The sequence below is a fragment of the Varanus komodoensis genome, unplaced genomic scaffold, assembly GCF_004798865.1.
Source record: "Varanus komodoensis strain SLA01 unplaced genomic scaffold, ASM479886v1 scaffold5, whole genome shotgun sequence".
Lineage (NCBI taxonomy): Eukaryota > Metazoa > Chordata > Lepidosauria > Squamata > Varanidae > Varanus > Varanus komodoensis.
The window spans coordinates 41,077,004-41,099,513 of record NW_025336087.1 but is presented as its reverse complement, the minus strand read 5'-3'; positions in this window follow the sequence as shown (position 1 = coordinate 41,099,513).

The window sequence follows — 22,510 nt, the reverse complement described above, 5'->3', positions numbered from 1 at the left end:
ATCAACTTATGGCCCTCCAGATGCTCCAGTATCACTCCCCATGGCCTAGGTTAGCTATCCAGATAGCCAGCTAGTGTGTCTACATCTGCACTGCACAAAGATTGATCTTAATGATCTGACATGATGGACAGTATCCAACAGTGTGCAGATACTAATGTGAAGAATGTTGAACTAGTGTAGACTACGTCTAACACAACTTCAGTAGCACTTTCTGGTGTACTGAGTTTCTTCAGAAAACTTGACACACCGGCAAATGCTATCACCACTGAGCCAGAGGTATTTTAAGTGAGGATAACATGATTTACTTTAATGATTGTTCCCTGTTAATACCTCCTCATGTATTTTTTATCTTAACAGACAATAGCAAAATATTTAAGAATTTCTCAGAGTCAGTAACTCTTATATATTTGCAATAAGAGTATTATAAATAAGCCCTAGAATTTGTTTCCTGTGGTAGAATGGAGTTGCAATAGCTCAATGGCAGATTTCTCTGGGTGCGTTCACACATAACAACAAGCCATGATGGAAACCATGCAAGCATGGCTTGTTGTTATGTGTGAAGCCAGCATCCATGGTGATGAAACCTCAGCAATTTGTTGTAAGGTTTCCATGCTTCACCATGGCTTGTCATTATGTGTGACCCCATGCATTTCCATGTGGTTTATGCATTGCGCTATGACTGCTTCAGATGCTCCGGCCTGCTGTTCTGTTCTGCCTAGCAACTGCTGAGGCAGCCACAGCCATTCTCTGATTGGCTGTTGCCATGTTCTGTTCTCTACCACGTTCATGCAAAAGGTCTCCTTGTGTGAAGTCTACCCTGCATGAGAGGGAACAAGGGCAGTACAAGAGACTTTGACAAAAGAGCAAGCATCCTAAGGAGCCAATGTCTCTCACTCTGTCTCCCACCCTTAGCTCCACTGCCATCTTGTCCCTGACAATTTTTGGGACTCCACACCAGCCTTGCTGTGACTCACAAGCCCATTTGCGGGACTGTCCTGAGAACCCTCTGGAAAATTTTCCCAGGAGGATGCCCAGATGGGCACCCTTGGGAAAGTCTGCCCAGCAGGATGCCTTCCCTCTCTTCCTGCAGGGGGAAGAGGCAGGCCCTATGGGAATCCTGTGTATGGGGAAGCACGGACATATGTGCAGGGAGGCATGTGTGTGTGTGTACACATGGCAGCAGCTTGGAGTGCTCCTGCAGTGCTGCTCTGGGGAGGTAGCGCTACTCCAAAGAGCAGTGTGTTGCTTCACTGGGCAGCCAGAAACAAACAAGCAACAAAAATGCAGGAGCAGCTGCACAGAGAATCAGGCGGGCCAGTGAGGAGAGGCAAGCATGGCAGGCAGGAACAGTACTCCCTGGGATTGATTTGGAACTGCAGAAGCTAATGGGATGACACCCACCTTTTGGTGGGAAGACAGAGAACCCATGCATGTGTGGAGACCATGAGTGTGTCTGCCAGTGTGGTGCAGTGGTTAAGAGCATGGGTTTGGGACTCAGGCGATCTGGGTTCCAGTTCCCACTCAGCCATGGAGCCAGCTGGCTGACTCTGGGTCAGTTACAGACTCTTAACTCAACCTCCCTCAGAGGGTTGTGGTTGTGGGGATAAGTGTGAGAGCAACAGGAGCAGAATGATGAAGCTGCTTTGAGTTCATTGTAATAAAAAAGGTAGGATATAAGTCTAATAAATAAATGCACCCAAGACACAAGGTTAGAAATCATTCTGTGTGTTTACAGTTCAGCATCAATTAGCATTATGTGAATACAGCCTCAATCTCTAGCATGTTTTGGCAGGTATATTTTAATGCAAAACAAGTCAGAACTTTTACAGAAGAAAAAGTGCCCTTAAAAGGTAGGTTTGATGCATTCAGGCATTAGTTATGTGATTGTCTGGCTGATTAATCCCTTAAACAGCAGGCAGTGGTACAGCTAGGGTTGAGCTCCAGAACTTCCTGCAGAGCAGTGCTCTTCCAATGAGCAGCCAGAGAGTAACAGGTGGGGGCAACAAGCAGTTCTGGCATCAGCACCTGAGTTGGCAGGGGTAGAAATATGAAGGCCCAGAAAAACTCGGGGGGGGGAGGATTCCCTTTCCCCCCTTTTCTGAAGCCTTTGTTGCTGTTGTAAAAAGGGGGAGATTGATAAAATAGATTATGCTAAATTTCCTTTCAGAATAATGGACAAAGTTGTTTATATATTGCAGACAAGTTCATATATATTTCCTTGCCCCAACTGTTTCTAATAACTATGTAACAGATGTTTAGGTACGACTATGCACAGTATCAGACCATCATAAATCTTGTGCACTGAGGACAAGCAATTCCTGGGTTGGAACATAAGCTACAACTTGCAAATACAAGCGCAAGATGCAGTTCCACCTCTAGGACAATGTGCCATTGCCACACAGGTAGGAATGTTTCAGTTCCTTCTTTGCGGACTTCAACTTGTTGGTGTAGCTGGTAGATGTTTGTCTTCTTGTCCAGAACACTAAAGATTGGGTTAAAGCACAAAGCAAGAAAAAGGAGCTGAAAGTATACTATTGTTTAACTGTATTAGTTCATTGATATTTTCAAAAACTTTATGTAAATCATAATTTAAGTCCTACTAATTTAATTTTTTTTGCATTTCTCCCACCACCAGATTGGTTGGTGTTAATGGCAAGCTGGCCACTTCATTATTTTCCCTTCCTTCCATTCAGAAAAAATGTGATACCTGCAAATACTTCCAAGTGCTATATGCATTTCCAAATGCTACCAGGATGAAAACACCTATCCTTCATCATGAAAGAAGTGTCCTGTGCACACGAAAAAACCCTTCACGGATCTAAATGAGAAGGACCATACTGATGAAAGTGCAAGTAGTGTTTCCCAATATTCTTATTCTAGAAGGCCATTTGCTGATCCTTCTACAGAACCAGCACCATCAAAGAGCTTCCCCGCTAGTCAAACCATTTTTATGTAAATTAATGTTGCAAATGACTGCATCCATAGAATTTTATTGGTAGTGAGTGTTATTGTAGATGAGATGGAACCTGCTGTGAACTACCCAGAACGTTTCAGCTATTGGATAGTATAAAAATTAAGTAATAAACAATATCTGGAAAAATTGACCAAGCTCTTGTAATAGCAATATATTCTTCTGGAACCCAATAACTGGTAAGTGAATACTGGCAGGAAGCTTTCAAATTGCTGAGACAATCATCCCCACAGACATTCTTTGAAGACTCTTTCAGAGTCATAATGTAAATGTACACTAAAATTTATCCAAGGCAAGACCAGTGACACAATCTGTCTTGTGGTACTTATAGATAATGGACAAATCTGAGGGAAGAAGGAGTCACAAACTTCTTCTCAGTCAGATTTTAACAGAAACGTAAAACAGGAAGGAGAGAACAAACATACTACGGAGTATATAAATTTTAATATATATGAAGTCTTGTAAAAATTGGGAATGGTTCAAGTATTTGCTTTGTTAAATGACAATGCAGATTGGGAAAATAGCATGGGTGATCATAATGATCAGTATTCAAATAACACTGAAACAGAATGTGAATATGCCATATGCTAAACTTACTTCTTAATGATATTGCACAAACTTTTCAAAAGGTCCAGAGCGGCAAAAGAAGCTACAAAATGTATAAAAACTGCTTACATGGTATCCGCAGTCTTCAAGAAGATTCCAAAGCCAAATTCTTCAGCAATCACTGCATTTGAAACAATGTACTTTTCTCAGAAATTCCATACCAAATAGCCAAGAAAAAAGGGAACCGATTTTGAGAATCGAAGATTACACTGAAGAAAGTAAAGCCTTTTTTTTAAAAAAAAAGGCAGGAAGAATGATGTTGTCATTCAATCCATGCTGCTACAAACCTACTGAATCCAGATTCAAAGGCAGAAATGTAAGTCATGATAGCTCTGCAGCTGCATACAAAAAGCACCATGCAAAGATTCTTTCAAGGGTTGGAGAACACAGAATACTTTCAGATTTTAGCCAGGGGCTGCAGTCTGAGGTTTGCCAAATATGTCTTTCCTTCAACATAGTGGCAAGGCCTTTGTACATCACAGTCTCTAACTCCTCATGCCTTTTGCCTACTTCAGGCAAAAAGAAACTGGTCAACATTTGGAAATGCACAATATCAAAGGGAAAAACCCACTGTGTAAAAGGATAAAGAAGCTTGTTTCAATCTGGGCAAACCCAGATTCAGTCAATGTTAAATATGATAAAGACAAAGTTGATAATGATGGTGATGATGAAGAAGAAAGAAAAACTGATATTGATAGCAATAGTTCAGAAAATGAGACTTCTTAAATTTCACTTATTTCACTGAGTTCAACCCACACTTTTTTCTCACTTCTTTCCATGCTATTAAAAGTTATATATAGGTTTGACACTGCGGAGGAGAGGACTAAAGGAGACATTATTTTGTTTTGTTCAACTGATATTAATAGTTCCTGTTTCTAGACTTGCAAAACAAAAGAGTTTTCTTACAATTCAGGTGTTCCTTACAATTCAGGGCATACTCCCACATATGCAAAATTAAAAAAGTAAATTCTGTTTGTAATTATTGTCTAAATAAATCATATTTTAATATAGCATGCATGATATTATATCTCAGAGCACGTTAAACACAACAAATCAGCCATTTTTATACTAGTAGCACTAGGACCAGTTTTTTTTCCCAGATTAGGGAAAATCAGCTGATTTTATGCAAACTTCTTTGTGGGGGAGCGGGTTTGTTTTGTTTTGGTTCTTGAAAATGCAAATTGTATCCCTTCCCAGATAGAAGTCTGCAACCTGCCACCCTGACTCAACCTGCTTTTGAACATCAGAGCTCACAAGCCAAATCTCCCTGTTTCACATATCCCTATTCATTACTACCAAGTCAAGTGCACTGTCTAGTGGAAAGTTCTGAAGTGGGAAAAGAGAGAATTGCTCTTAATATTGCTAGACGGATCCAGTAAGTTCAATTGATTGGTGACAATTCAAACATTCAACAGTTTGATGTCTGAGAAGAGTTTGGGAAGCATCCAATATTCTGATGGGCTGGAAATTCTTGCTGTGAGGTGAAGAACAGTTGGAAAATGACATGTAAGGAGTTGACAGAAATACTTACTTGGTAGTCAGCAGGTAGAAAGTTTGTTGGTTGATATGAGGGAAGGGATATTATAGAAAGATCTCAGAAAGGTAGAGAAGGTAGATAGTTGAAGCTTGAATAATAAGCTATCTCTTCTGTATGATAACCAAATATGGTGGCTTTTAATGACCAGGAGTGGACAGCAGGAAGCTGTTTCATGCCAGAAGACTACCAACCAGAATATAATTCATAGGTAGGATACGTGAAAATGTAAGGTGACCAACCAGCTACAACTACAAGAGGGTCTTTGGTATCCAAGGGTTATCATACCCAAGAGCTGGATCTGTTTGAGCGGGAGGTTTATGGAATTTTGACCTGAGGTAAAAGTTCACAGAAAGAGTACAGTCCTATACACAGCTAGACCCGGCCGGCTGCAACATACTGGGAGTTGTATTACTTTCTTTTGTTGAAGAGGTTTAGGTTTGCACTCCCAAAGGCTGAACCAGCAACACCTTCAGAGGCTCCTGCTTGTATCCTAAGAGGCCCACTCCTTGGGTCCTTGAGCAGCACCAGCAAGATAAAACAAACCTCCAAAGTGCTGGTGTTCGTCTCTTGTCTAAGCCACTTATACCAAGCTTCTAGGAGGTTTTAAGTATTTAGCTATTTGAGTATTTAAGAGATTTAGTGGCAACAGACAAGGGGCAGCTTGGGGAACTCTACGTTATAGTAGCAGAGTTCCTTAGGCCTTGAAATATGAGCATTTGGTAACAAAAATAGAAATTCCATAGATCAGATAGCCCAATGAAAGAACAGTGTCTCCACAGTCCTTATTCCCAAAGAAATGCATTTAGCATCAGGCCACCCAAAGCAAACTCCAATTTATTTTAGTAGATAAAATGCCATCATGTTTTAAGTTAATTTAAAATGTGAAAATGCACATGCTTAGATTATTATTACTTTTATTTTATCAAGATTGTCAAACTACTCTTGGTTTAGGTTTGCTGGTTGTTGCTGTTGTTAATAACATTCTGATCAACAATATTAGGAATGTAGAAGCCATTGTAAAACATGGAATTGCTGTCAGTTCGGTGATTTACAACAGAAGCACTACATGGAGGTATCTAAAAGGCACAGCAGTAGCACCAGGTGATTAAATCCAGGTTCTAAAATTGCCTAACTGCATTACTGAAGTTGGTGAAGTTGTAACAGTACCAGCTGCCAGGATTAAGGCTGCCTGGGAGAGTTAAGGTTTGGTGCATAGGCTGAACATGGTAGGCATGTCATGAGTGGAGCAAGCTAGAGCCAGGAGGTCAGACTAGATTGCCAAGGATACCCCTTCTGACTTGCTGTGTTTCTATGTTTCTATCTCCCTTCATTGGAAAAGTGCTTCTGATAGAATACAGAAGTAGTGAACATGCTTACGTGCTCACTATTGAGCCTATGCTGTGGTGGTGAGGGTGGCAAAGAAGAAATTCATCTCCACTTCCATTGCCTCCTCACAGTGCCATGCAGCAGAGCTTTTTCCAGTGGTACATGGGCTAATACATCCAGGCCCCAAAAAAGATTCTGTGCCACCATCGACTGCCCACTGTGACGACTTTGCCCAGCACTTCAAGGAGAAAATCACTCAGATTCATCATGAGCTGGACTCCACAGTTGATAGGGTTCTTTTAGGGGAGGTGCCAAGAACTCAGTCTGGTTTAGCATTATTGGATGAATTTCAGTTAATGAGGTCTGATGATGTGGACAAGGTACTTGGACAAGAACGTCCTACCACCTGCTTACTTGACCCTTGTCCTTCATGGCTACTTACCAAAGCCAAACATGGGATTGGTTCCTGGATCCTAGAGGTTATTAACACCTCACTGAGGGAGGGCCAGGTGCCTGCTCCTTTAAAGGAGGCAGTAATCAGGCCTGTCCTAAAGAAGGCGCCTCTGGATCCAGGGATGGCCACCAATTACAGACCGGTGGCCAACATCCCATTTTTGGGCAAGGTATTGGAGCGGGTGGTGGCGGGACAACTCCAAGTACTCTTGGATGAAACTGATTTTCTGGACCCATTTCAGTCCAGTTCTGGACCCGGTTATGGTACTGAATCTGCCTTTGTCACCCTGCATGATGACCTGTGCAGGGAGAGGGACAGGGGGAGTGTGTCCCTGTTGGTTCTCCTGGAACTTTCAGCGGCTTTCGATACCATCGACCATGGTATCCTCCTGGGCAGGCTGGTGGGATTCAGAGTAGGAGGCACTGCTTGGCAGTGGTTCCGCTCCTACCTTGCCAGCCGATTCCAGAAAGTGGTGCTGGGGGACTTTGGCTCTGCGCCATGGCAACTCTGCCATGGAGTACTGCAGGGCTCCATTTTGTCCCACTTGGTATTCAACATCTACATGAAACCACTGGGAGCGGTCATCAGGAGGTTTAGGCTGCGGAGTCATCAGTATGCTGATAACACCCAGCTCTACCTCTCTTTTTCAACTAATCCAGGTGAGGCAGTGGCTGTCCTGAACTGGTGCCTGGCTGAGGTAATGGGCTGGATGAGGGCTAATAAACTGAAGCTTAATCCAGATAAGATGGAGGTCCTGTTGGTTGGTGATTTGAGCTTCCAGGTAAGTGAGACTTGGGCCCTTCCCTGGATGGGGTTGCACTCCCTCTAAAGGTGTCATGCCTGAAGCCCCGACAGAGACAGCACCTCATGAAGAGGTCTTGCACTTGGGACCCTGTATCCAAAAGCCAACCCCGCAACCTAGCTTGGGGATGGCTGAGCAGGTAGCCGCACCTTCCCCTGACTCCCTGCCCATTGAGCAAACACCCGAGCCCTCATCAAAGCAAGAGAGCCCCAAGGGAAAAGACGCCACCAGTTCCACTCAGGAAGGGTCAGAGCAGGCTGTCCCTCCTCCCTCTAACACTGAACTTCTTGAACACGAAGCAGAAGATGCAGGGGGCATGACTGACTTTTCTCTAGTAACCAGTTGCAGAATTCTAAGAAGATATGAGCAAAAACAGAGACAGTTACGTCAGAGGGAAGAAAGGTGGGATGAAGGGAGCTAGTCCCATGTGGGCTTGGGGAGAGACACCACTAGAGGGTTAACATCTGCATTTCAAGGACCTCAGCTAAAGGTCTTATCTATTGAGTTGTAAATCTTGTAGACAAGTAGCAATAAAGGACTCTAGTTTTATTGCTCATGAACATGTGGGTTGTTTACATGTTGAGTGCCATCTCGACAAAAGGACAGGGTCCGCAACTTAGGAGTGGTCTTCAACCCGGAGCTGTCCCTGGAAACCCAGGTGACAGCAGTGGTGAGGATCGCTTTTCATCAGCTTAGCTGATCCACCAGCTGCATCCTTACCTGGAGGAGAACTGCCTAGCAACCGTGACACATGCACTAGTTACTTTCCACTTGGATTATTGTAATGAGCTCTACGTGGGACTGCCCTTGAAGACAGTCCACATACTTCAAAATAGAGCTGCCAGGATGCCGTAGGGGACTGGGCATTATTCTCATATAACCCCAGTCCTCTATCAGCTCCATTGGCTTCCCATTGAAGTCCAGGCTCAATTCAAGGTGCTGGTTGTTACCTATTAAGCCCTAAACAGCTTGGGACCAGGATACCTAAAGGAACACCTTTTTCCCTACATGCCCTCTCACCCCCTGAGATCGGCAACAGAAGCCCTCCTCCGGGAAAGAGGTCAAGAGACAGAGTACTCAGAGGAGAGCCTTCTCTGCATTGGCGCCCCGACTGTGGAATGCGCTCCCTAGAGAGGTCTGCCTAGTGCTGTCATTATATGTTTTTCAGCACCAGGCCAAGACCTTTTTATTTGGCCAATATTTTAACACATAGTAATGTAATTTGTTTCAAATGATGCTCAGTGTGGAATAGTTAATTTATCTTTATTTGTTGCAATCTGATATAATGTTGTAAGCCGTCCAGAGGCATATAATTTTTTAAATAAAAAAATAAAAAAAATACGGAAGCTCTTGACTCCCAACAGTGAGTGGGCCCCAGCATGGATCCTTCCATATTTTATCAGAAGCTGTCGGAGAACAGCTGGAGAGTGGCTTAGTTCACTGCTAGAGATTTCCACACTGTTTTTGCAGCTTTGGGCTGAGACCAGCAGCACTGCATTGCAGTGGTGATAGCAACGGCAAGCTGCTACTCAGCATGGAGTGATCCTACTTTATCCGTGGCCTTTGAGAGAAGGGAATAAGGTTGTCAATTATCTTAGAGCGGCTTCTTTAAGTTTAACCGCACCTTGGAAAAAATCAGCAGGGGACAGTTCAGCCAGCATGAGCATAGCCATTATTATCTAGTGACACCTGGCATCAAGCTGTGTTGAAAGGCGCAGCTGCAGCTGCGGATGGAAATGTTGGCAACCAGGTTGGCACGGCCTTTCCCATTTTATGTGACCATGCTGAGGATGGTTTTGCCTTCCCCTTATAAAGTTTGCCTATTATACAGCTGCCCGGGGAAAGTCTGTCAGTAGAAAAGCTAATAACTACCGTACTAAGGAAAAGACTGAAGATCTCGCCTTCCTGGAACCTCTATCCCACCCCATCCCTGTACATTAAGAGTTAATTAAGCAGTCTCCTTGTAGGGAAGAGTTAGAAGTCATTGCAGTCTTCTTCACATGACCAGCTGTGCTCTGCGTCATAAAGTGCCTGTGAATATACTCAGCCTAGCTATTCAAAGGCAATTACATGGGGTTGGAGCCATTCAGAGAAGGAAGGGCAGGAAGGCTCATCACAAGGGAGACCATTCTGAAGTTCAGAAACTGAGTGACGGAGGAGGAACTGGCAGCCTTGAAATATATAGTCTCTATATATCCTATACCAGCTGGTGGCACTGTAAAGTCATCTTTAGTTTCCCTATAATGACTTCCCTCTTTCACTTAGAAGCTCATAGAGGAAGAACACCACACTGAAGCCTTTTGCAATTTGTAGGATGGCCAGAGCTTCATTTCCTGCATATCTCCCTGACTCACAGTAAAACATCTCATCAGTGCTAGGCAGCTCTGCTTTGGAACGGGTAGAAATAATGATGAAGAATTACTTTCAGTGTGTTTTCATGGCAGTGCGTGTATCTGGAGGAAAATCGTGTAAGTTGCAAGCCCAGGCTCTCACTTACCTAGAAGTCCCATTGAGTTCAATGAGGTTATTTATGAGTAGATGTGTATAGGATTGTGCTGCTACAGGTGTTCAGCACTGTTTCTTCTTTTCACGTAATAAAATTACAATAGCATTTCCCAAAACTGGATGTTTCAGTTAAAAAAAATAATTGAACTAGGACTATATGTACTTACATGCAATATTTTGTTGGTCTTTATTTTTGTTTTGAGATCTACTCTATGAACTGCTCCTCCCAATTCATGGAGCTTCTTTACACAAGACATTTATTTGAATTCACCATTCCTTATTCACAGATGCTTATGGGTTCTTTAGATAATGTCATGGTTCTCTAGTTTCATTTTTTTTTTTTCATTGTTGAAAAATGGTCCTCCAGTTTTCATTATTGCTTCTTCACAGGGATGTTCAGAGTAGCAAAAATGGTGTGTTTGTGAAAGCAAATGAAAATGTATTTTCCTAGTTGTATAGCTGTTACTCAACTGAGAACCAGTGTGGTGTGGTAGTTAGAGGCCTAGATTGGGGAACTGAGAGATCCAGCTTCCAGTGCCTACTAGGCCATGAAGGTCACTGGGAGACTTTGGGCCAATTGCATCCTCTTTGCCCACCTACTTCAGAGTGTTTGTTGTGAGAATGAAATGGAGCTATGTAAGCTACTTTGGGTTTCCCATAAGAGGAAAAAGTTGTGATATAAATGCACTGTAGCAACAAGAACAGCTTCAGTGTAACATACCAAGCATAAAAATGTCTCATTGAAGACCACAGCCAAGATCAGTCATGCTATTGTATTTCTAATCACTAAGCATGGGAATGAAAACTGGGCAGTGAAGCAAGCTGACAGGAAGAAAATGGATTCTTTTGAAACATGGCTGAAGGAGAGCTTTGTGGATACTCTGGACTGATAAAACGTTGACCAAATGGGTCTGGATCAAATCAAGACAGAACTTTCCCTGGAAGCAAAAATGATGAAATGGAGGATGTTGTACATTGGACACTTCATGAGAAAGGGAGACTCACTGGAAAAGACAATCATGCTAGACAATGTTGAAGGCAGAAGAAGACCAAATATGCGATGGCTTGATTCCAGAAAGGAATACATATCCTTTAGTTTATAGGAGCTGAAAAGACCTGTCAGGTATGGGGCATTTTGGTAAACATTCGTTCATCAGGTTGCCATAGTTTGGAGGGAACTTGATGGTAGGCAAAGAACATAGTACCACCTAGAGGTTATGTAGGGGAAAAGCAGGAAAGGAAAAGCTGTTTGCGCAGACCTCCGACATCAGTTCTACAATGACATTGAAAGTAGATGGATTAGCAGTAGATCAGCAGACTCATGTAGAAAAGCTCTTTAAAATGTATCTCACACCATATCTCTGTTTTGGAGATGTTGCTAATTTGCTCAGATTTTAATGCTCAGATTTTCTCCATTCCGTTTATTTTCTCCCTTCTTCCTTCCTTTATCTCATATGCTTATTTAGATTGTATGCTTCTAGGTTAGGATTTGCATTTTCTGTTATTCCAGTTGGGGGGAAGATGAGAGTGCACTTGCATGTCTTATGTGTAATCACCGTGTAAAGAGAATGCCGGTCCAGGTAAGCCTTTGGTCTGATTTAGTGTAATTCTTCTTGCATCTTTAGGTTTTGTATTGCACAAAATTCTGTGCATTTATAGGCTTTGAAATAATATTTATTGTTTTTATTGTGATAAATTGAGGAGGAGGAGACCTCAAGCTTTTAACACAAATATGACAAACCCGTTTGTATCAAACCCAGCTACCACCCATGCACATTGGAAGATGGATCCATTAACCTTAAATGGAAAATGTTTAAAATCATTTTATATGGTTGTACAAGGCAAAACGACCCTAGATTTGCATCCCTGGATCTAAATGACTGAAAATAATGGGGATTAATCTTGAGAGCATGAATATGAAACAAGGCATTTGGGTTCAATTCTTCCTTAATTCCTCTAAGGTTGGGGGTTGAAACCCTGGTATGTGGTGCTCAGCATGGATAAATTTCTGTTGCTGTTTTCTGGACAAGCACTATACTGGGAACAAAGAGAGAACTTTAGGTTTTCAGACTTCTTTTATCTCAAAATCCTTTGTGAGTTTTGAATTCTCTCAAAACAAGCATAAGCAGAACAAGGACAGAACAGATGTCAAACATTTGAAGAAAAAACTCCATAGAACTATCAAAGTCTCTTAGTGGTGCAGTGGTGAAGAGGGACCAAGAAAAAATTTACTTTTTCAGGGCTTGACAAAATGGGATTTCATTTTGAAATAAAGTTTAAATAGAGAAGATAAAGAAATAACAAGAGCACTAATTAAAGAGGAGACTATTGCCTTTGGTGATGTATTATAGTTGTCTGAGTCACTTTATTAGAGCTGAGTCATACATATATATATCCCATCACTTATTTGGTGAAAGGTCAAAGTCACTCCTGAGAATTCAATCTTGGTTTTTTCGCTGCTGTTGAGCTTGGAATCGGGAGACACTTTGGGCTTCCAAATTCAAAAGCACTTCTGTTGGGTTGACAATGAGAGGCAGGAGGCATTGCATTTGTCAACCTCCTCCTTGCTGGCAAGTAACCTAAACATGCAGCTGAAGCATGCACAACTTTACTAATAGAGACAACTATCTTTTCATTGAAAGGGAAAAGATACACTCCACTGTGGGAAGATATCAGCTAAACTGGCCTCTGCTGTCATGGTAAAAGGGAGTGGATGGAATATTCAGGTGAACCAGAGATCTCCAGCCAACCTGCATTATGTGCAAACATGCATTCAAGCTTATCCACACAACGCACGTACTGTGATTAGTTCCACACTCCTCACCCCTGGGTCCTTCTATGAGAAGCACCATTCTTGGCATTGTACTTACAATGCCTAATCATGGTTTAGGCAAATAAATGGAAGGCTTAGGGTTGGCTCCAAATTGTGGAATCATGGTTTGTGCAGGCATCCAATATTAAACCTACAACAGATTTTGGAGAGCACGGAAAGATGAACAGTATCAGACTCATATCACAGCTTTAGTTTTCTATTTAAAAATAGATTTCTTTAAACTTTGTATTCTACAGGTGCCTGTGTTATTTTTTGTATTGTTCATGGAACTTGACTTACTCACTTTCATCTCCACATATTTGTCTTTTTAAAACTTCATTTACAAGTTCCCTCTCCATTTGATCTGTTCCCCTAACTATCCATGTCCACTTCTTGATTCTTAATTAATGAAGGTTATGTTTCCTTCTTAATTAATGGAAGTTATGTTACTACACTTAAAAATCAACCCAGTATTGACCCCTTCCAAGATAATGGCCAATGGCCAATGTGAATCGCTGGTCCTCAGCCATGGCATGAAAAGCTCACACCAGAAGATCATTCTGCTTGTTAAAGTGACTGTTCTAAAGAAGCTGCTCTGAGGATATCAGAGCTGAGTTATATTTGGTGACTCAAACCCCATCTCTTTGCAGAAAGTAGTTACCAGTCTTCAGGATTGCAGTTTGTTTTGCCTTGCTTGCTGACCCTCTTCTCCGAAGTTCTCTGCATAGCTCTCTCCATATGCCAGAAGTCATAACCTAACTGAACCTCTCATATCGAGGCATATCCTTGTTCAGTTTCTCCATGCCGATGATGGAGTGGAGCAAAATGCCACCTCTGGCTTAGGGCTGGGATGAAAGTCACCGGAGTCTATCCCTCCAGTGTTTGTAGACTGCCTCTCAGACTGGGCCCAGCCTTGCAAAGCAAGCCAAACTGAGAACACTTGCAGAATGAAGGCTGCACAGCCAGCAACTTTCTTCTGCATCAGGTGCAGCAGCACAAACAGCTGGGATGCTGCTTGTGCAGGGTGTGGGACTCTGTCCAGGTGAGTGTCCCATGAACACTGGACGTGCTTGCCAGGCACTCAGACCCAGGGCTGCTGGAAAACAGACTGGAGTCCAGGGAGCCAAGCCCAGGGACTCTAATAGATTCCCACCTATGGATTCCTCTCACATCCCTGCTTTGACTACGTTATAGCAGAACCTTCTATTTTCACTTTTAGGAAAAAAATGCACAAGTGCAAGTATCCATGCATGCATTCATCCTTGCGCATGTGCATGCACATTAAGTGGAGCCTGTCATCCAATATTCACTTACATCCGAGTAAGTCCCATCAACTCAGTGGACATCAGCAGGCACACCTAGGATTGTGCTGTTAAGGTGTTAAAGGATTCTTTTCCTTCCATACAAAGTTTTCACTAAAAATAATACGTATTCACGTGAAAGAAAAAAAACAGCAGTTTTGGTGAAGAGTCTCAAGGGGATTAAGTGATGAAGCTTTGTTTTTAGCGTCATATTTGCAAGTTAGACAGAAAAAATCAGCACTCTTAAGAAACCCTGGCCACACTAGATTAATTTATTTATTGAAGAATTTCTAAGCCATCATTCAGAATTTATTGCCTTTACCAGGCAGGTTGCAAATAAGATTTAAATTCAATTCATAAAACTTAAATACACAATAATCACTCACATCATTTCAAGAAGCGTATCATTTAATAAAATGTGCACATCCGATAATAAAATATTACATCCCTTAATAAAGTATTTCTCAAAACATAGTGTATCGGCCAGATGCAGGCTGGAATAATAATGATGATGCTGATAGTCAGAATCCTTTAGAAACCCATAATGATGGCAATATGTATTTCGCAAAGAATGAAGTTCTAAAGGAAAGGTTGCTTCTGGTCCATGCCAGTCAGATAGCTCTTTCCACGGGCCAGAGGACAGCGCTACTCACAGTCCTTGGGCAGACTCATGTGGATGCAGGCAGCCTTTAAGGTGGTTGCCAATTGTTTGGGCTGAGGAGGCCAACAGATTTAGGGGAATTCTTTCTGTGTGCCTAATCCTATAATAGGGAGTGATTTGTGGTACTGCCCATCTGCACAATATGTATATGCTCTGTGCATATTTTACATAGTATCTATTTTATCCTATGCCAGACTGATTAATGATTCCCATCTTCATCGCAGCCTGGGGATGAGATGGATTCTGAAGGAGTTAAAACTGCTGGACCTTCTCTGTTCAGCTTTAAATGCAGTTGCTCAGTTTCCCTGCCTCACCCTTTGAGCTTTCTGCTTGGTGCAGTGCCTTTCCCCCCTTGAAGGAGATTTGTTAAAATCCAGCATTTGCTTGTCATCTCTTCCATGGCTTTTATGCAAAATCATGCTACATCATGGCTGGGAATGTAATTGCACTGGTGACACACGGTAATAACACAGTTATCGTCTGAGTGATCACAGTCAATTTCACAATGCTTCCCGATGACACCATTTCCTCTGTACCTTAACATGGTGCTCTGAAGTAACAAATGCACACCTACCAACAAACTGAGGTTAGGAGACTCGTGTTCATACCTCAAAATAGCTCACGCTGTGCTTACTGCAACAGATAACCTGTTTGTTATCTGAAGGGAAACACACTCACACACCAATAACTGCATGTAGCTGGATCAAAGAACAAATTAATTTGGAGGGGGTGACAGCATAGGAATTCACACATGACAATCATGAGCTTAATGCCTTGTCATTAAAAGTGGAAGTCACTTGTTATTTTTACAGAGCGGGTGGGGGGGGGGAGGGAGAGTCATTTGTGTGAACAGAGTAATCTAGGAAGCTAATAAAAAAGAGTCGAGTCTATTGTCTGTTTCATGGGATAACTATTAAGCCTGATGGTAAGTTAATTAGTTTGGATGCAATGTATTGAGCAGAAAGAGAAGATTGTACTTCCTTTGGTCCCCAGACATGCCACTAGGGAGCAGTACCAAAAGTTGATCACATATAAGGAGACATGAAAAGAATCTGGTCCCTACTCACTGCCCCTCCTCATATATTTTTTTTCCTTTAGAAGTACCAGCTCCTCTTCTGTCTTGTAGTAGAAACTGCCAAATGGGAAACTTGATTTCACACAGGTTCTTAGTTATTCCTATGTTACATTTGTTGCCATCCCATGTTAGACTGTGATTGTGTTAAAAATTCCTCATGCATTTCTAAAAATTCATATGTATTTCTAAAAATAAAAGCAGTGTTTGTATGCATTATCCCTGAAATGTACACATTTCATGGGTACATGAAATGCAAATGTATGCACTTTTCCTGATTGAGTCAAGTTCTTCTGTACGTATTTTTTGAAAATACATTTTTACATATATTTCTGATACTAGGCAGTTTTGCCTTTTTGTTTTCTTCCCAATTTTCTTTTATTTCTTTTTTCCTTTTTGTGAATTACATAATAAACTTTGGAAATTTATGGATTTCAGCAGCATATCACATTCTAATTCATGCTTAGGTTCAGGAAGTGTGACTTTGATAAATCCACACTGAAGTGCCAACAGAACAAATTTCTTACCCATTTTGCAGAATCCTTTTTTTCCCCCTTTGAAGTATATTTATATCTCACTTTTTTTCTGACATGGAATTCAACCTGCAATACATGAGTTACCAGGTCTGTCTTCCATCCAAGCCCTAATCTAACTGAACCTGTTTTGCTGTATCATGTTCTCTGAATAGAAATATTTCTGCCTGCCATGAACTCCGCTTCTGTGTATCACTAGGAGATCATCAGGTACCTTAGTGTGGGACATGCTGTCAATCACAAAGGTGAGTCAGAAGCAAGTCAAGAGTTGCTCATAATGCCTACATTATTTTCTCCATGCCACAAATTATGATAGTGTAAGACTGAAGTGTTGCTAGCTTTAAGGCCAATCTAGACCTAAATGACACCACGGATAGAGTTAAGGATGTCACATATTCCTCTCTTGCTGCTAATTGTATTTAAGTATCCATGGAACTTCAAAAGGGGACCCTAATTAGCTTTCCTTCCCGCTCATCCTGGTCCCCTGTGAGACAAACCCAAATGTGCTGCTGCCTGCTGGAACAAGTCTAGACATCTCTCTCCATATTAGATCAGCAGCCAGGTTCACTTAATTATGTGTCTAATCCAGAAAGCTTTGATGACTATTTCTTATGTCTAAAAACGTGTAGAATACAGATTTGCAAGTCTTATTTATGCAAACTTCTTTGTGTAAACCAGCACATATTTTTTAAAAAGAAAAATAGCTGCTTCTTATGCTGCCACTGTGGCACAAACTTGGCAGTAATAACAGCAGGGGCAGTGGCACTGGAGCTGCTAAATAAAAAGGAAGGAAGGAAGGGAGGAAGGGAGGAAGGGTCAGGAAATCTTGATAGCACAACCAGGAGAATGTCCGCTCAGATTCACACGGAAGACGCTACACTCAGTCTCAGCACTTTAACAACCAGGTACCCCTCTCTATCAGAGAAAAACAACAGCACTATCAGGTAGCCAGTGTACTGACTATGAGTGTTCTAGAACATATGCAGAGTTTTTATAAGTTGTGGGTCACTTCTGGTTTCAGGGTGGTGATGAGATATGAATGAGGACATTTACAGAAGACTATACGAGAACCAATAGAACAATGTAAAGGTGGCATTAGAAAGGATGTTGCAAATATTACAGCCATATAGAATGTTCGAGTGACCAATGACCAGATCAACAGTTGAGTGAAATGAATTATATCATGTTCCAAGTGCAGGTTGCATCATTCAGAGGAAGGCAATTACATGTTCACAAAGAGAATCTATTCAATGCTGCTTCACGTAACTGAAGAGTTTGCAGGAAAGTGTTGGACTTCCTTCCTCTGCACAGGAGCAGAGGAATGTATCAGTTTGCCTAATCTGTTAATTCACGGCACACGTGAGCATTCCTGAGCAGATGACATGCTCTCTCCTATGGATACTTTGCAACTTATAGCCTTGGTCACATGTATGAGCTGCTCTGCAACAGAATGGACAAATAGTGCAGCCCCCTAGCACTGCCTGCTTTCCCAGGTGGCCGTGTGGAAAAGTTCTAGTCTCTTCAGGAGGGAGTAGAGGCACTGCTGCCAGATTTTATATTAAAATACACACAAAAGCATATCATTTATCTGAAGGGTTTAGTTGGACTTTTTCAACAGAAGGAAGGGGAGCAGGGGGGGTGCAAAGAAGCAGCAGTCATATATTATACTGTACTGTGGATGATTGTTACTGGGTTCCATTAATTTCTCATTTGCAAAAGATGCCACTTGTGTAATCTAGTTGTCTATGTTGTTCCATATTGTATATTCTCAAAGTTCCACCCACGGAATTCCACCCATTGAATTAGAAGAGTAATAAGCATAGGCAAATACTGCAATTAGGTCAGCTGTTACAATCTCTGAAATTAAGTAGGTATCGCAAAAGGTTGCTAATTCCTTCAAATGTGACATGTTTTTTCTGAACAAAGAAAAACTTGAAGAATTAATGGATTGAGATGCAAAATCAGTACCTCTCTCTTTTAGGAAACATTGATGAATCAGTGTCCAAGATACTGCAGTCCATGCTGCTGAAGACACTTGCTCTCCAAAATTAATGTAAAATAAGAGGAGTCTGTCCTTTTTCCAAATCCAGGAAAGGGCAAAGACATCCCAGAAATTGCAAGACACCCCCTACCATTTTAGAGCTTCAGCTTGCCTACTATTGTGCTCCAAGCACATCCAAACTCAGCGTGACATCACAGGCAAAATTTCCCCACCAGTGCAAATTGGTGACAAGTTAGTCCAAACTTTGAGTATCCAGTTTTTAAACTCTTCTGTTTAAGCATCCATTAATGTAATCCAACACCTGCAAATCTGAGCTAGTCTCATCCGTACCTCAGTTCTTCCATTACACTTCCATTCCACTTCCCCTCTCTCTTTACAATCTGAGTCAGCATGTTCTACCAACTCATCCATAAAGAGTAAAGAAGACATGGAAGTCAAAGTCACTTTCACATCAATAATAGGGGGCGGGACATCTTTTCTCCATGATGGTCAGACATTAGATGGCTTATTCACTTGTGCATGCAAAATACTTAAAGGACTGTTAGTATTTATGTCTTTTTCAACTGTTCCTTTTATTTTCTTCCCTCATCTTATTCCTGTCACGTTCTCATGCTATCACTATTGGACCCAGTGCTTTCCTTGACAGCTGTCCTAGAGTTGACACCTGAGATTCTAACAAGAGTCTGCAGAGCTAGGGGAGGAGTGCACCAACAGATTTAATGCATCCTGTCTTTAAACTAGTGCCATAAAATCTCCACTAAATGGTAAACCTTACCTGAAGCCAAACTTGGGGTTACATGCAAACACAATTATAAATCCCCAAATCTGCTTTGTTTCTTGGAGATCTGTTTAACAGCCTTGCTGTCAAAATACTCAGAACCCCTTTCCCTACCCCAACCGGGCTTCATCCATGTAAACATGTTTCGGGGAAAGGAAAAAAAAAAAAAACTTTCAAATGGGGAGGATGATTTGGAGCAAAACTGCCACAGTTAAGACATTCTCTCTGTACTGCAGATGGACAGAGGGCCAAATTCCATATCAGAGAAGCTCTGGGAAACCACATTCCAGAAATTAGTGAGAACAAAGGGATAATGGCCATGTTGCACACCCCAGCATAGTTTAGCTTAAAGTTTTTGTTACCAGTGACACTCCTTTAAAAGGGTATTTCATCCTTTTAGAACCAGAAAAACACAGTGGCTGGAAAGCCACTAAATGATGGTTGGAGAATGGGGGTAAGGCCAGAAGGAAGGGGCATCCATCTGGGAATCTCCAGGGTCCTAAACTAAAACCACAACTGGCCTAGATTTAACCTATAGGTCTGCGGTACTGTAGTTTAAATCCAGTTTAAACTGTACCAACGTAAAACTTTTTTTGCCATTTACAAAGCAGCCATTGGTACCTAAAATGGTACCTAAACATGCACTTGTGTGTAATGTGTAATCAGACCACCAGCTGAAGTATTTGTTTCATGAACCAGATTCAGATGTTCAGCAGGTGGTTAGTCTTGTGGAATGTTAATTCACAGTTCATGTCACTGCTAGTTCTGGGTCATACAAGCATACCCAAGCATCTATATTCTGCCCCAGTTCTCCTTACAGATTTTAAAATGAATAATACACATAGCAAAAGCTTGCAAAGACTTGGCTCTAGGGGCTCCTCTGTTATTCAGTAACCGTCTCCCATAGAATTTTCTCCAAACCCTCATTCAGAAACTTTGCAAGACATTTCAGTTCATGTCTGTAAGGAAAGGTGGCGTGTTAATTTTTAATATCTGAGCCCTTCCATAGAATTTTGCCTGTTTTGCAAAACATGGTTAATGGGATTATATCCATGATTAAGGTCAATTGTTATATTTTATGTGTTTTCAAGATGGGAGCAGGCTAGGGAGATTTCACTCTCTGGTGAGAAAGTCTATTCTACGTGACTGATGTGTGCAAAAGGCTCTCACTTTCATGTGTTGCACTATACATCTAAATGGAAGGAGAAAATCTGTGCGTGTAAAGCATCAGCACATAGATCTGCTGCCTCTTCTAGCCTCCAGGTGAAAGCAGCATCACATGAGTAATTGGAAGCAGGTGTGAAGTCCTGGCCCACAACTGGCATACTGGCTGAGGCTGAGTCTAGGCCCTGCATTAGTGTGGGCATCTGCAGAGAAAACGAGCAGCTCTTGAAAGGTGCTTCTCAGGAGTGTGCCTCCACTCTTGCACATGTAACAGTCCCTTTCATGAGAAATGTGTAAAAGAGGCTGCTGAAATGCCTTGATGCACACTTCAAAGCTTCTAACCTCTGAGGTCAGACTTATAGAGCATACTGTACCCGGTTATCTAGGGCAAGCAAGAATAACTTCCAGGTGATTGAACATGGAAGCATTGCTGGAGTTAGGGCTTTATTTACACAGATATTGTGGGTTGGCTGGGCCGTGGGTATCTAAAGGAACGCTTGCGCCCATATATGCCCTCCCGCCCCTTGAGATCAGCAACGGATGCCCTTCTGTGAAAGATATTAGGAGGGTGAGTAGCCGGAGGAGGGCCTTCTCTGTGGTGGCGCCCCATCTATGGAATGCACTCCCCAGAGAGGTCCGCCTGGCGCTGTCATTATTTGTTTTTCGGCGCTAGGCTAAGACCTTTTTATTTAAAACTTATTTTAATTGCTAAATTATTGTATTTATTAGGATTTTAAAAATAGCAGAGAATGCACCAGAGGTTTTAAATGTTTTTTTTTTCTTTTAAATTGTTATATTGTTATTGTTTATGTATGTTTTTCTGTATTTTTTGTGACCCCGAGGCTTTGTTGCGATGGGGGAGGCATAGAAAGTTTTAAATAAATAAATAATTTTATTTGTGTAGATTAGTGACTTTGGAGGATATATTTGCAAAGCTGTCATAAGCAACAACCTGGCACACCTAGTCACATTATGCTAACCCTAAACTATTTGCATTTGGTGTCTCTGAGTCTAATTGTTGATTATGAAAAGGTTCTGAGTTTGGAAGTAGGATATTTGAAGAAGCATTTATTTGTATGCAAATGTGCATATGAATTGAGATCATCAGTGGTTGCCTTGTTCTGACTAACCTCACCTTCTGAGATGGTTGTGGTATCTAAGTTTTGAAACCCTAGTTAGGTATGTGAAGATCACATTAGAATCCACTCTTCTGTGCTTGCAGGGTTTCTTTCCCATACTTGGCAAAGGAAGCAAGCCAAACTGAGATCAGGACCACAAATGCCCAGGAACACTAGCAGATTGTTTGTGCAAAATACTCCAAGTATGTAGTTATTTGTCCAAGATATGCAAAGTATGCATATCTCTTGGAAAATATGCAAATTACATAGTTCTTTGCACAAAGTATTCAAAATCCGCAAGTTACATGTGTGAAAGGAGAACTCACTTGAACTTGCTTTGTGCTGGACACCCACACAAGTATTCAATGTGAGATTGAGAAAACAGAAAGCATACCAGACTCTGGGGAACTGAGCTGAGGAATCAGAGGGATTCCCATCTTCAGACGAGTTTCCTCACATGGCCCTGATCCCATTCTCACAGAAATGCACTTAGTACCACTTAGTTTCCATCAACATCAAGTTATGACTTTTGTTTCTCCCCTGACCATTTCTGTCTATCATTGTTCTGTTTCCCTGTTTTAATTTTGAAGTTTTAACTATGCCATTTGCTTCAGCATTTTCACTAATTGATATTGGTATGATTTCATGTTGTCTGTTTTTATTCCTGAAAAATGCTGAATGCAGGGTATACAGGTTTAGAAACAAACCACCTAAATAATGAGCAAAGCAAAGAGCAGGACATATCTGGGCATGATAGCAAGAGGTTCTGCCATATATTTCACATATGCAGTGAATCCTGCTATGGCCATTGCTGTACACTAGAGTTGTCTCCTCCAAACTGGTGGCCTTCAGAGGCATTTGGACTGCA